This window comes from Hypanus sabinus, chromosome 26, assembly GCF_030144855.1.
Source record: "Hypanus sabinus isolate sHypSab1 chromosome 26, sHypSab1.hap1, whole genome shotgun sequence".
Classification (NCBI taxonomy): Eukaryota; Metazoa; Chordata; class Chondrichthyes; order Myliobatiformes; family Dasyatidae; genus Hypanus; species Hypanus sabinus.
The window spans coordinates 40,215,249-40,229,680 of record NC_082731.1 but is presented as its reverse complement, the minus strand read 5'-3'; the positions used below and the strand labels follow the sequence as shown (position 1 = coordinate 40,229,680).

Sequence of the window (14,432 nt, the reverse complement as noted above, 5' to 3'; positions counted from 1 at the left end):
CGAGGCTGTGGTGGCCAGTGCTATCATGTTTGCTGTTGTGAGCTGGGGCAGCAGGCTGAGGGTAGCAGACACCAACAGAATCAATAAACTCATTCGTAAGGCCAGTGATGTTGTGGGGGTGGAACTGGACTCTCTGACGGTGGTGTCTGAAAAGAGGATGCTGTCCGAGTTGCATGCCATCTTGGACAATGACTCCCATCCACTCCATAGTGTACTGGTTAGGCACAGTACATTCAGCCAGAGACTCATTTCACCGAGATGTAGCACTGAGCATCATAGGAAGTCATTACTGCCTGTGGCCATCAAACTTTACAACTCCTCCCTCGGAGTGTCAGACACCCTGAGCCAATAGGCCGGTCCTGGACTTATTTCCACTTGGCACGATTATTATTATTTAATTATTTATGGTTTTATATTGCTATATTTCTACACTATTCTTGGTTGGCGCAGCTGTAACGAAACCCAATTTCCCTCGGGATCAATAAAGTATGTCTGTCTGTCTGTCTGACTGTTTTTGCTTCCTCATGATTCCCTGACTCTGCTATCCTCTGCCCCTTTCCCTGCCTCAAAGTTCAAAGTAAATTTATCAAAGTACACACGTCACCTGGCATTCATTTTCTCGCAGGCATACTCAGTAAATTCAAGAACCACAACAGAATAAATGAAAAGATTGTACAAAGACTTGATTTCGATGGACAGTGTCCAAAGCAAGCCTTTCACTGTACCCTCAAAGTACACTTATTATCAAAGTATGTGTGGTGAACTACATATACCTGTCTGGACATCCCCCACCCCCCGCGCTGACTGCTCATGTGGCCCCTCCCACTGACCGTGGCTCCTCCCACAGACTCCGGTATAAAGGCGATTGAGGCCTGAGCCCTGCCCTCAGTCTTCAGGATGTAGCATGGTGGTCGATTGCTGCTCGTTCTTTCTTGCAGTCAATAAAAGCCGATATCTCGCCTTCACGTCTCAGAGAGTTATTGATGGTGCATCAGCATGTAACCATTATAGAACCTTGAGATTTGTCTCTTGTCAGGCAGCCACAAGAGGCCCAAAAGAACCCATTAAAAAGGACCAACAAGTGCCCGATGTGCAGCGAGAGGGGGAAAAAAAACTCATGCGAGCAATAAAAGTAACCAGCGTTCAGGATGAAAGTGAGTCCATGGACATGAAGTCTGGAGCAGGCCTCAGACTCAGCCTCAGTGCAGCAAAGAGCAGAGCAGACGTCATGGAGCTGCGAGTGGAACCAGCCCGACCCTCACCTCCGGTCCCGACAACCTCCCTTTTCAGTCTGTCCGGCCGCGCGTTTAAATCGTCCAAATATCAGGCAGTTCCTCGCTCAGAGACTCGGGCCCTATTGCATTTATATGCTCTGGGCCCGGACCCCGCTGCCACGTTCCAGCCTGTACATAACCTTTCAAAATCGGCCCAGCGCTTCGCTCGATCAAACCTTGCTCTCCCTTGCTCAGAGACTCCTCCGCTCCAGCTTTTCTCCACTTTGCTTGGTCCAACACTGACCACTTTATGCCTCCAGCTCGCTCGCGCCTGCCCGCCTCGACCCCCAAGGCAGCTGCGCTTTCACTGGCCTCTTCGTCGTTTGCGGTGATTGTTCACCATAATGTTTTACAGAAAAGGTGTTACTAAAAAAGTATTCAATTGCATTTCTTGCTTTGAGATCTGCCACCTTTAACAGCCCCATCTTAAACCGGAAGTGTCTTGGTACACATGACAATAATAAACCAATATCATCTGGAGGGCCAGAGAATAGGATTTCCATTGCAACACAGCATCAAGCGATGTGCAGAGACCAGCCACTATACACACTCCTTTTCAACCTTGCTCAAACCTTTGACTCCATCAGCCAAGGGGTCCTTGGAACAACTCCATTTCAATGACCTACCCTGACTTATCCTTGCTGTTCCTGTACATCCAAAGATTCAAAGTACATTTATTATCAAAGTATGTTTGTGGCATACGACTCTGAGATTTGTCTTCCCACAGACAGCCACGAAGCAAAGAAAGAAAACCATGGAACCTGTTCAGCGAAAAACATCAAACCCCCAACGTGCAAAAAAGGAGAATGAACAATGCAAGCGGCAAAATATAGAGCAAAAAACACGGAATGTAAAACACCAAACCGCAAATCATCGAACCATCTAGTTCAGAAACAAGAGAAAGTTTGCAGATGCTGTAATTCAAAGTAATACACAAAAAACGCTGGAAGATCTCAGCAGGCCAGGCAGCATCTACAGAAAAAGAGTAACCAGTCGACGTTTCAGGCCAAGACCCTTCTTCAGAATGATCCATCAGAGACGGAGTTGGGAGTTCAGCTCTGTTCAGTTCAATATAGCTCTCTGACGTTCATCAACTTCAGGCTGCACAGCCAGTCTGCCCTGGTCAAAATTGCATAAAACGGCAACAAAAAGGCACAACCAGAAATCAGAAACACATCATAATGTGAAATACAAAGGCATTCCACAAACCACTTCGATTAAACCTTTCCCTAGACCTGGGACGTCAGCCCCATCAGGTCTACAATAAAGTCCACCCTCAGGGAAGAATGGCTGCATCATTGCTCCAACACATTTTTCAATCCAGCTTGCCACAGTAGATGCAAACGTGAGGAAATCTGCAGATGCTGGAAATTCAAGCAACACACACAAAATGCTGGAGGAATGCAACAGGCCAGGCAGCATCTATAGGACGTATAGTCGATGTTTTGGACCGAGATCCTTCGTCAGGACTAACTGAAGCATTTTGTGTGTGTGTTGCCACAGTAGACGTCAACTTCATCGAAACTCCCTCAGGCGAGGAACCAATCTTTGCCAGCCACAAAGTGGGGCTCATCGATAAGCTGCTGCCTCTGGGGAACCTGGTTCAGTCCTGACTTCGGGCGCTGTCCGTGTGGAGTTTGCACCTTCTCCCTCTGATTACAAGAATTTTCACTGTGTGCTCTCATGTCCTTCCACGGTCCCATGTGGAATGGCATTTATAAATTGCTCCTAAGTGTGTAGGTGAGAGGGAGATTAGAATCAGGTTTAATATCACCAGTATATGTTGTGAAATTTGCTAATTTTGCAGCAGCAGAACAATGCAATACATGGTAATAGAGAAAATATGAATTACATTGAATAAACATATGTAAGAACAGGAGAGATCTCTGATAGGGTGGAAGGGAATATAATATGTATGTACTATATATATATATATCAAATAGTTAAATTACATAAGTACTGTAAAAATAGAAATAAAAAATGTAATGACGTACACACTCAAAATGCTGGAGAACTGGAGGAACTCAGCAGGCCAGGCAGCATCTATGGAAAAAAGTACAGTTGATGTTTCGGTCTGAAACCCTTTGGTAGGACTGGAGAAAAAGAAGCTGAGGAGTAGATTTAAAAGGTTGGGGAGGGGAGAGAGAAACACCAGGTGAGAGGTGAAACCTGGGGGGTGGGGTAGAGAGATGATGTAAGGAGCTGGGAAGTTGATTGGTGAAAAAGACAGAGGGCCATTGAAGAAAGGAGAAAGGGGGAGGGACACCAGAGGGAGGTGATGGGTGGGCAAGGAGGTAGGGTGAGGGAGGGGTAAGGGGATGGGAAATGGTGAAGAAGAGTGGTTGGGGTGATTACCGGAAGCTTGAGAAATTGATGTTCATGTCACCACATTGGAGGCTACCCAAACAGAATATAAGGTGTTGTTCCTCCAACCTGAGTGTGGCCTCATCACAACAGTGGAGGAGGCCTCGGATGGACGTATCAGAATGGGATTGGGAAGTGGATTTAATATATGTGGCCACTGGGGTATCCGGCTTGTTCTGGTGAGCGGGGTGTAGATGCTCAGGAAACCAGTGTCTTAATCTCTGTCGAGTCTCAGTGACATACAAGAGGCCACACCGGGAGCACTGAACACAGATGTTCTATGAGGATGTTCTACGAGTCTGTGGTGGCCAGTGCTATCATGTTTGCTGTTGTGTGCTGGGGCAGCAGGCTGAGGGTAGCAGACACCAACAGAATCAACAAACTCATTTGTAAGGCCAGTGATGTTGTGGGGGTGGAACTGGACTCTCTGACGGTGGTGTCTGAGAAGAGGATGCTGTCCAAGTTGCATGCCATCTTGGACAATGTCTCCCATCCACTCCATAATGTAATGGTTAGGCACAGGAGTACATTCAGCCAGAGACTCATTCCACCGAGATGCAGAACTGAGTGTCATAGGAAGCCATTCTTGCCTGTGGCCATCAAACTTTACAACTTCTCCCTTGGAGTGTCAGGCACTCTGAGCCAAAAGGCTGGTCCTGGACTTCTTTCCACTTGGCATAACTTACTAATTATTATTTAATCATTTCTGGTTTTATTTTGCTATATTTCTACACTATTCTTGGTTGGTGCGACTGTAATGAAACCCAATTTCCCTCGGGATCAATGAAGTATGTCTGTCTGTCTGTCTGTAAATGACTCCAACAGACACAGGTGAAGTGTCACCTCACCTAGAAGCGGCCCTGAATGGTAGTGAGGGACGAGGTGTAGCACTTGTTCTGCTTGCAAGGATAAGTGCCAGGAGAGAGATCAGTGGAAAGGGAAAAATGGACAAGGGAGTCACTCAGGGAGTGATCCCTGCAAAAAGGAGAAAGTGGGGTGGGGGGAGAGAGGATACTGATATAGTGTTTATGGATTCATTGTCCATTTAGGAATCGGATGGCAGAGGGGAAGAAGCTGTTCCTGAATCATTGAGTGCATGCCTTCAGGCTCCTGTACCTCCTCCGTAATGGTAACAATGAGAAGAGGTCAAGTCCTGGGTTGTGGCAGTCCTTAATGACGGATGACAGCTTTTTGAGGCACCGCTCCTTGAAGATGTCTTGTGTACTATGGAGGCTAGTGCCCATAACAGAGCTGACTGATCTTAGGACTCTACAGCTTACTTCAATCCTGTAATGGGAATGTTGGCTGAATAAATGGGAATAGTGTGAATGGGAGTTTGACATTTGTGGACACAATGATTGAAGGATTTGTTCCCAGGTTATGGTTCTATTAAACTTTTTGTTGTGTAGTGACTACACTCCAGAACCAAGGTCATCCGAAACTCAGCAGTAGAAACGTAGAATTTCTAGGTGTTATCATTTTAGATGATCTGTCCTGGGCCCAGGATGCAAATGCAATTACAAAGAAAGCACGGCAGTGCCTCCTTCCTTAGGAATCTGCGGAGATTCGGCATGATATCTAAAACTTTGACAAACTTCTATCAAGTATGTATGGTTGTCACTCAAGATCCGAGCAAGACTACATTGTGCGAGGTGGGTATTTTTTTGTAAATGTATAGTGGAGAGTATATTGACAGGCTGCATCACAGCTTTGTATCGAAACACCAATGCTCTTGAACAGAAAATCCTGCAAAATCTGGTGGATATGGCCCAGTCCATCATGGGTAAAGCCCTCCATGTCACTGAGCACATCTACATGAAATGCTTTCGCGGGAAAGCAGCACCCATCGTCGTCAGGGATCTCCACCACCCAGGGCAGAATCAGAATTAGGTTTAATATCACAGGCACATGTCTTGAAATTTGTTGACTTTTGGTGGCAGCAGGTCAATGCAGTACATAATGTCTGAGAAAATGACAGTAATTGTAGATATATATTAAATAGTTCAATTAGTGCAAAAATAGAAATAAAGTTGTCAGTTAGTGTTCATGGGTTCCACGCCCATTCAGAAATCGGAAAAAAAAGGGGATAAAGCTGCTCCTGAATTGCTGAGTGTTTGCCTTTAGGCTTCTGTGCCTCCTCCCTGATGGTAACATAGAAAATAGGTGCAGGAGTAGGCCATTCGGCCCTTCGAGCCTGCACCACCATTCAGTATGATCATGGGTGATCATCCAACTCAGAACCCTGTACCTGCTTTCTCTCCATACCCCCGATCCCTTTAGCCACAAGGGCCATATCTAACTTCCTCTTAAATATAGCCAATGAACCTGCCTCAACTGTTTCCTGTGGCAGAGAATTCCACAGATTCACCACTCTCTGTGTGAAGAAGTTTTTCCTCATAACAATGAGAACAGCATAGACTTGGGTGATGAGGGTCCTTAATGAAAAATGCTGCCTTGAAAGAGTCCTTGAAATTGAGTCCACAGGTTCTGGGAACATATTAATGATGGGGCAAGTGAAGTTGAGTGAAGTCACCCCCTTTGGTTCAAGAGCCTGATGGTTGAGGGGAATTGCTTCTGATCCTGGTGGTGTGAATCCTGAGGCTCTTGTACTTTCTACCTGATGGCAGCAGCGAGAAGTGGGCATGGCCTGCGTGGTGGGGACCCCTTGTGTCTTAACGATGACGAAACATCTTTTAAGTATTTTATTTGTACCGACTTCCTCTGGCAGCTCAGTCCATAGAACCAACCCGACACTCAGGACCCTTTACAAATCTATGCCCTCGAGTTTTAAACCAAGAAAAAAGACATCTATGGCCCTCATGATTTTAAAAACCCTCAGCCTTTTACCCTCCAGGGAATAAAACTCCCAGTCTATCCGGATTCCTTATAACTAACTCAAGTCCTGCTGTTCCGGTAACAGTCGGGCGAATCCTTTCTGTACGCGTCCACGCCATCCGATAGCGGGACAATTACAAGTGCACATAATACTCCAAGTATGGTCTCACCAGCGTCTTGAATAGCACACAGAAAGTCCTCCCTAAATGGCAATGAGTATACAGTCCCTTCCACTACACTCATTAACCTGGGTGTCCACCTCTTACCTCATCTGGGGAAGTGACTACATAGTCCAGAGCCCACGGAACACGAACCTCAACGGGGAAATCCTGACAGGGATGGGAAAGGCTCTTTAGAAATGCAAGTCTTTATACCCAATCTATTTTCTTCCGTTTGATTTCCCACCGCCTGCCCAGCCCCTAATGCCAGCTGCGGAAGAGTGCGGGGCGGGGCGAGACCCGAGTGCCGCAGCGCCGTTCCCGCAAACGCCTGCGTGTCCGGAGCGCCGCGGGCGCTGGTCTGGCGGCTGCGGGGACCGGCCGGAGTGGGTGAGTAACAGGGGGCAATGGGCCGGGCAGGGGGGTCCCGGGAGGTCGGAGACGGGGCGAGGTCAGCCGCCCCGGGGGTGGGGGGGGGGAACACCCAAAACGCCCCCGAACGGGCTGGGCATGACAGAGCTGGCGGCTCGTCTGATGTGCAGTGGTATTTTCTCCCTCTCTCGGGTTCCAAACCCGCCGTATTTCCGCAACCTTGTGCGAAAAATAATCATCTGATTCCGCAGCCAGTCGCTGGATTTCAGAAGGTGTCTCCATCAGTAGGTGTGTAAGTGTGCGTGTGTAAGATCGGGGCAGTGTGGACAGTGTTTTTTACACCAAGTCCTCGCAGCGAACAGGTTGGCAACGATGAGGAAGGAGACACACCGCTTCTCTGTGGAAACAGCGAGAAGTGTTGTGGCCTCGCTTTAACCTTGAGCACACGGCAAAAAAAAAGCCCAATTACATTACTTTTTAAATCACCTTTCCTTTTTTTTTGTTTAACAAATTTAAAATATTTCCCCAGTGATGCATCTCCGTCCCCCCCTCCCCCACCCCGGTCTCCCAGTGTTTTGTTTTGGGAACGATGCTTCTATCGGTAAAGCTATCTGAGGGATTGCTGGTACCCAGCTGAGAGACAATGGCTGTCGGTAGCACAGTGCCCGTGAGGTCCAGGCTTTTCGACGTTTGCATCGATTGAGCTAGGCCGAGAAATGCCTTTGCATAGCTCCCAGACAAGAGTCCGGGCGAAAATCAGCCGGCACTTCAGCTGCTCGATATTGTGTTTCTGTTCTCGCTCTCTCTCTCCGTGGAGATCTGATTTCTTGTGCCCAGTCCTGGCCTTGGACTTGCCGACCAGCAGTGACTGGAATTGAACAACATCCCGCTGTCGGCGGATGATGCTCTTAGCTCTGATACTGTGAAGGCTGTTGGTGAAACAAGTGGCAGATGGGGTTCAGCCCTTCGAAGTGCGAGGCGTTGGGAGAGCAGATGTAGAGAGAATGCCTGCAGCAGGTTCTGAACCAGGAGGGAAAACGGGCTGAAAAAATGGCAGATGGAATTTAATGCAGACAAGTGCAAGGTGTTGTACTTCTGTGGGACCAACCAGGGTAGGTCTTAACCATGGTGAGCAGTAGGGCACTGGGAGTGTGGTGGAACAAAGAGATCTGGGAGTACAGGTCCATAATTCATTGAAAGTGGCATCACATGTACGTGGGGGTATCAAGAAAGGTTTTGGCAGGTTGGCCCTCATAAATCAACCTATTGAGTTCAGGAGATGGGATGTTATGTTGAGGTTGTGTAAGACATTGGTGAGGCCTAACTTGCACACATTACTCCAAATTAGGCCTCACCAATGCCTTGTACAACTTCAACATAACGTCCCATCTCCTGTACTCAATACTTGATTTATGAAGGCCACCTACTGACAGGAAGGATGTAAATAAGGTTGAAAGAGTACAGAGAAAATGTACAAGGATGTTGCCAGGTCTGGAGGACCTGAGTTACAAGGAAAGATTGAACAGGTTAGGACTTTATCCCTGGGAACGCATGAGATTGAGAGAAGATTTGACAGAGGTATACAAAATTATGAGGGGGATAGATAGAATGCAAGCAGGCTATTTCCACTGAGGTTAGGTGGAATTACAACCAGAGGTCATGGGTTAAGGGTGAAAGGTGAGAAGTTTAAGGGGAACTTGAGAGGAAATTTCTTCACTCAGAGGGTGGTGAGAGTGTGGATTGAGCTGCCGGCACAAGTAGTGCATGCGAGCGCGATTTCAATGCTTAGGAGAGGTTTGGATAGGGACGTGGATGGTAGGGCTATGGTCCTGGTGCAGGTCGATGGGAGTAGTCGGTTTAAATGGTTTGGCATGGGCTGGATGGGTTGAAGGGCCTGTTTCTGTGACCTTTTGACTCTTCTCTTTGCCTGTACTTTGTCTGGGAGCTATGTTTACAGCAGGACTCTGGACTTTGATGTAGAGAGGGAATGCGGGGTCTAAGTGCTAGCTCCCACATTGCTGTATAACTTGATGCTGTGGTAAATACTATAAGCTATTTGAGCAGAATTAGGCTATTCAGACCACTGATCTGATCTATTTAATTATGGCTCATTATTTTTTAACCTCATTTGCCTGCATTCACCCCAAAACATTTAATTCCACCCCTCCCTTACCAAAAATTAAGAATATATCAATCACTGCCTTAAATACACTGACCCTTCAGTGGCATCAAATTCCACCCCATCTCAGTTCTTAAGGGACATTGTGTTATTCTGAGGCTATGCCCTTTGAATCCGTCCCTCTGAACAACATTCTCTGCAGTTCCACTCTATCCAAACCTTTCACTGCCCAAAAGGTTTCAATGAGACCCTCCTTCCACCTCCTTTCCCCCTCCTACCACACCTCCATCCTTCTGAATGCCTACAAGTACAGGCCCAGGGAAGTGAAACACTCCTCATTTGTTAATCCTGTCATTCCTGGGATTGTTCTTGTGAACTTCCCGGGACCCTCTCCTGGTCCAGTACATCCTTCCTTAGAATTTGCTCAAAGACAGTGTATGCCATGCTTGGAACATTGTCTTCAGGAAGTTAGGTTGATGGTGTATAAGTCTCCCGATGGGCTGAATCTGGAGCATTGCAGTCAACAATATCGGAAAAAGTTTCTTTCTTGTTTGTTGAGTGTGGAATAGCCCCTCACGGTCCTTCCAGCCGAGCCACTCGGGAATCCCTCGATTTAATCTTGGCCTCCTCACATGACAATTTACCAGAACCAATTAACCTACCTACCGGAATGTCTTTCGGACTGTGGGAGGAAACCAGAGCAACTGGAGGAAACCCACGCAGTCACGGGGGAACTCCTTACAAGCAGTGGTAGGAATTGAACCTGGGTTGCTGTACTGTAAACTGACTAGTACGCTAAAGTGCCGCCCCAGATGTAGAGGGTTTGGGGAGGGCTCATCGGCATTGCTGTCTGGGTTAGAAGGCATATGCTATATGGAGTGTCTGGGCAGGCTTGGGTTCTTTGGGTTTATATACCTGATATATATTTATTAGAGTATGAGAGGCGTAGATCGACATGGGACTATGATTGGTCCTGGCAGATTTCTCTACAGAAGTGGCTTTCCATTGCTGGCTTCTGGGCAGTGTCTTTACAAGACAGGTGACTCCGTTATCAATACTCTTCAGAGATTGTCTGCTTGGTGTCAGTGGTTGCATAACCAGGCCTTGTAGTGTGTACCAGCTGTTCATATAAGGGGTGATTGATAAGTTCATAGCCTAAGGTAGACGGAGTCAATTTTAGAAAACCTGGCAGCACATTTATTTTTCAACATAGTCCACTCCTACATTTGCACACTTAGTCCTGTGGTTGTGGAGCATACGGATCTTGCACCTCCAGAAAGTGACCACAGCAGGGATGATTAATAAGTTTGTGGCCCAAAGTAGGAGATATTAACTTCAAACTTCCTGCATAATCACTCAAAGAGTTGACCTGCATGTGCATGTAACGAGAGCTGTATAACTCATCTCCTTCTACCTTAGGCCACCAACATCAATCACCCCTGTCGTGGACACTTCCTCGAGGTCCAAGATCCGTACGCTCCACGACCGCTGGTCTAAGTGTGTAAATGTAGGAGGGGACTATGTTGAAAAATAAATGTGCTAGGTTTTCTAAAATTGACTCCTTCTTCCTTATCAACGAACTTATCAATCACCCCTCGTATGACCATCCACCATCTGCTCCCATGGCTTTACGTGACCCTGATCGGGGCTGGTGGTGCTACACCTTGCCCAAGGGTGACCTGCAGGCTAGCGGAGGGAAGGAGTGTCTTACAACTCCTTTGGTATCTCATACTAGAGCATGCAATTAAGGTGAGGAGTGCTAAGTTGAAAAGAGATGTGTGGAAAAGTTTTTTTTAAAGTAGTGAGTGGCAGATGCCAGGAATGCATTGCCAGGGCTGGTGGTGGAGGGAAATATGGTGAAAACATTTAATTTAAAAGGCTGTTGGATGGGAACATGAATGTGCAGAGAATGGGGAGATATAACTGTTATGAAGGCAGTAGGGATTCATTCAGTTAGGCATTTAATTTCATCTTTAATTAGTTTTGCGTAACACTGTGGATTGTAGAGTCTATTCTTGTGTGGTACAGTTCTTCTGTTCTTCCCTGAGGAGCTTCTGTCATGGTATTGCGGGGCTGGGATGACTGACCTCCAACAGCCATGTCCATCTTTGTGTGAGGTCAAAGCCAGGTCAAGTTTGTTGCCGTGTGCACAGTAGTAAATGCACGGGCACAAAGGAAAGAACTTACTTTCCGCAGCATCAGAGACACGACGCTCACAAGTGAAACGTAAATTATACACCAGCCAACACAATTGGAACAGCAGAGGCCGTTGTAGTGCAAAGTGCTCACGGTGTTGCTGTTCTGGGGAAGTGATTAGGGTTGTGCAGGTTGGTCCAAGAGCTGAGTAGTTGAAGGGAAGTAGCTGTTCTTAAACCTGCTGCTGTGGGACTTAAATCTTCTGCAGTGGTGGCTGCACAGAGGTGGCAAGGCTCAGATGGTGGGGATCTTCCTTTGCTGTTGCCTTCTGACTGCAGCCATTGGAGCGTTTGCCCTTGAGGTAATTTGGTTTTGAGGGCATCTTGATGGCAAGGATGCGTGGACAGGAATTTGGCATTTTGGTCTAGGATTGGACCGAATCCCTGAGAAACATCTTTTCAGCTAAACCTAAGCTAAGCACCTGCGAGTAGGTTATTAGAAGATATGGTTGATTGCATGATCAATGAGAGTCTCTATACCTTAATTATGGTTTCTACCCTTAGAAAAAAGCTTGTGGCAATCTGCCATATCAGAGTTAAAAGTGCTTTCATTACCAAACTGTTCATTTCTTTATGTAACATACACAAAATGCTGGCGGAACACAGCAGGCCAGGCAGCATCTATAGGGAGAAGCACTGTCGACGTCTCGGCCCGAAATGTCAACAGTGCTTCTCCCTATAGATGCTGTCTGGCCTGCTGTGTTCCACCAGCATTTTGTGTGTGTTGCTTGAATTTCCAGCATCCGCAGATTTCCTCGTGTTTTCATTTCTTTATGTGCTGTGTTGTATGACATGGACAATCATGGTCCTTCTGTTACCATGAATGTTCTTGGCAAATATTTCTACAGAAGTGGTTTGCCATTGCCACCTTCTGGGCAGTGTCTATACAAGATATGTGTGACCCCGGACATTATCAATAATCTTCAGATGTCGTCTGCCTGGCATCAGTGGCCGCGTAACCAGCTGCTCATACAACCTGCTCCCGTGGCCTCACGTGACCTTGATCGGGGTGGGTGGGAAGGGTGTGACACCTTGTCCAAGGGTGACTGCAGACTAGTGGAGGGAAGGAGCTCCTTGCACCTCCTTTGGTAGAGACGTATCTCCAGCCCACCACCCTTTTGTCAAAGCATGTGTACTACATACAACGTTCAGCCTGGCCTCCTTCCAGGCAGCCACGAGATCAAAGAAACCCATTAGAACCCAATGCGCAGAAAAGAAAACAAACTGTGCAAACATTAAAAGCAAGCAAGTAGCATTTGGAACTGAATTTCATGAAAGTGAGTCCACAGCCACGAAGCCGATCATCAGTGCAGCCGATCCAGGAGCCCGTTAGTTGCAGGCCGCAGCCTCAGTTCGGCACAATTATAAGTAAACCTTGTGAGCAGCAAGCTGAACACGGGCTTGTCACTCATGATGTCCTCGTATCCCTACCCCTCTTGATTTTATAAACCTCCATAAAGTCACCCCTCAGCCTACTATACTCCTCAGGAGAAAAGCCTCAGTATCTCCCCATCCCCTTCTTCCCTCTCTTACCTTTCCATTGCCTCCCTCTGGTGTTGCTCCCCCCTTTACTTTTTTCTATGGCTTTCTGTCCTCACCTATTTGATTCCTCCTTCTCCTGCCTGTATCTGTTTCATCAATCAACTTCTCAGCTCTTTACTTCACCGCTCCTCCTCTTAATTTCACCTATCACCTTGTGTTTCTCAATCCCCTCCCCCTCCTTTTAACTCTACTCATCTATTTTTTCCTCTTTCCACTCTTGATGTTTTGGGTGGAGACCCTTCATCTGGACTGGAGAAAAAAAATCTTTTTTTTTCTCTCTCCAGTCCTAATGAAGAACCTTGGCCCAAAATGTCGACTGTATCCTTTTCTGTAGATGCTGCCTGGCCTGCTGAGTTACTCCAGCATTTTGTGTGTGTTGAAGGGTGAGTGTGTGGGAGTAGGTTTGCTGTAGGAGCTGAAGGTGATGGGGGGAAGATGTGTAGAACAAAGGGAATGTCTGCGATAGGATGAGTCAAAATGGCTTGGAACAGTTCTCAGCTACAATGCATATGATAGGTGATGGTGCTTGCTGGAATTATGTCTGCTGTGAAAGGGATAAAATATAGAGTCAAAAAAAGTAACATTTGTGGAAAGAGAAACTGTTAACATTTCAGATGAGGAACCCTTCATCAGAATTAAGGAAGTGGAGAGAGAAATGTAAGTTTTGGTAGTGTTGAAATGAGGGTGCAGCCAAGGAAATATCTCTAATACAGTGAACACATACAGCAGATGAGGGGGGGGGGTGTCATGGTTACGTGATTTGTGGTACTGGGTTTCTGGGGGCTTGTCCAACAGGTCAAATTATTCACAGAAATGAAATAGCAGCACGGTAGAGTAGTGGTTGGCACAGCGCTTTACAGTTTTGGCGGTACAGGTTCAATTCCCGCCACTGCCTGTTGTACATTCTCCCCGTGATCGCGTGGGTTTCCTCTGGTGCTTTGGTTTCCATCCACAATCCAAAGACATACCGGTTGGTAGTTTAATTGGTCATTGTCAATTGCCCCATGCTAGAGTTAGGTCTGAGGTTCCATGGCTTGAAGGGGCGGAAGGGTCTGTCCCACACGCTATCTCAATAAATAAATCAATTAAAGGATGGCATGTGGGAAAATTTCTTGTCCTGACAGGGATAAAGAGACCAGAGTGTTTGATATGAAGCGTGGAATGCTGCGATGTGCTCTGTGTTCCGACTTTCCACAGCAGGAACTTGCGAACGAAACTCTGGTTTGATTGTAATGATGGAGCTGGCGATATTCCAGGCCACGAGGTTAGAGTACGGAAAGAACACAGGAAGTAGGAGCCCCTTGAGACTGCTCTGTCATTCAGCCACCCTCTTCCTCAACGCCGTTCTCTCTGTGCCAATGGAATGTGTAGAGGGGAAGAGAATGATGAAATACAGAAGTGGGGGAGGGGGGGAAGAGGTTAGGCTAGGGCAGGGGTCAGCAACCTTTACCACTGAAAGAGCCACTTGGACCCGTTTCCCACAGAAAAGAAAACACTGGGAGCCGCAAAACCCGTTTGACATTTAAAATGAAATAACACTGCATACAACGTTTTTTTTGCCTTTATGCTATGT

The 14,432-nt window shown here is 46.9% G+C and overlaps 1 protein-coding gene across 4 annotated transcripts in view; it reads left to right on the top strand.

The window, feature by feature from the left end:
• The first annotated feature begins 6,778 nt into the window (after window positions 1-6,778).
• LOC132381474 (spectrin beta chain, non-erythrocytic 1-like) overlaps window positions 6,779-14,432 on the top strand; it is a 210,632-nt gene continuing 202,978 nt past the window's right edge. For 2 of the 4 annotated variants that reach the window (XR_009508044.1, XM_059950909.1), the window contains exon 1: window positions 6,779-7,021. The gene's annotated coding sequence lies outside the window, so the exon portion shown is untranslated. Of the gene's footprint in view, window positions 7,022-7,174; window positions 7,292-14,432 lie in introns of those variants that run through there. The other 2 variants (XM_059950906.1, XM_059950908.1) reach the window with 2 other exon arrangements.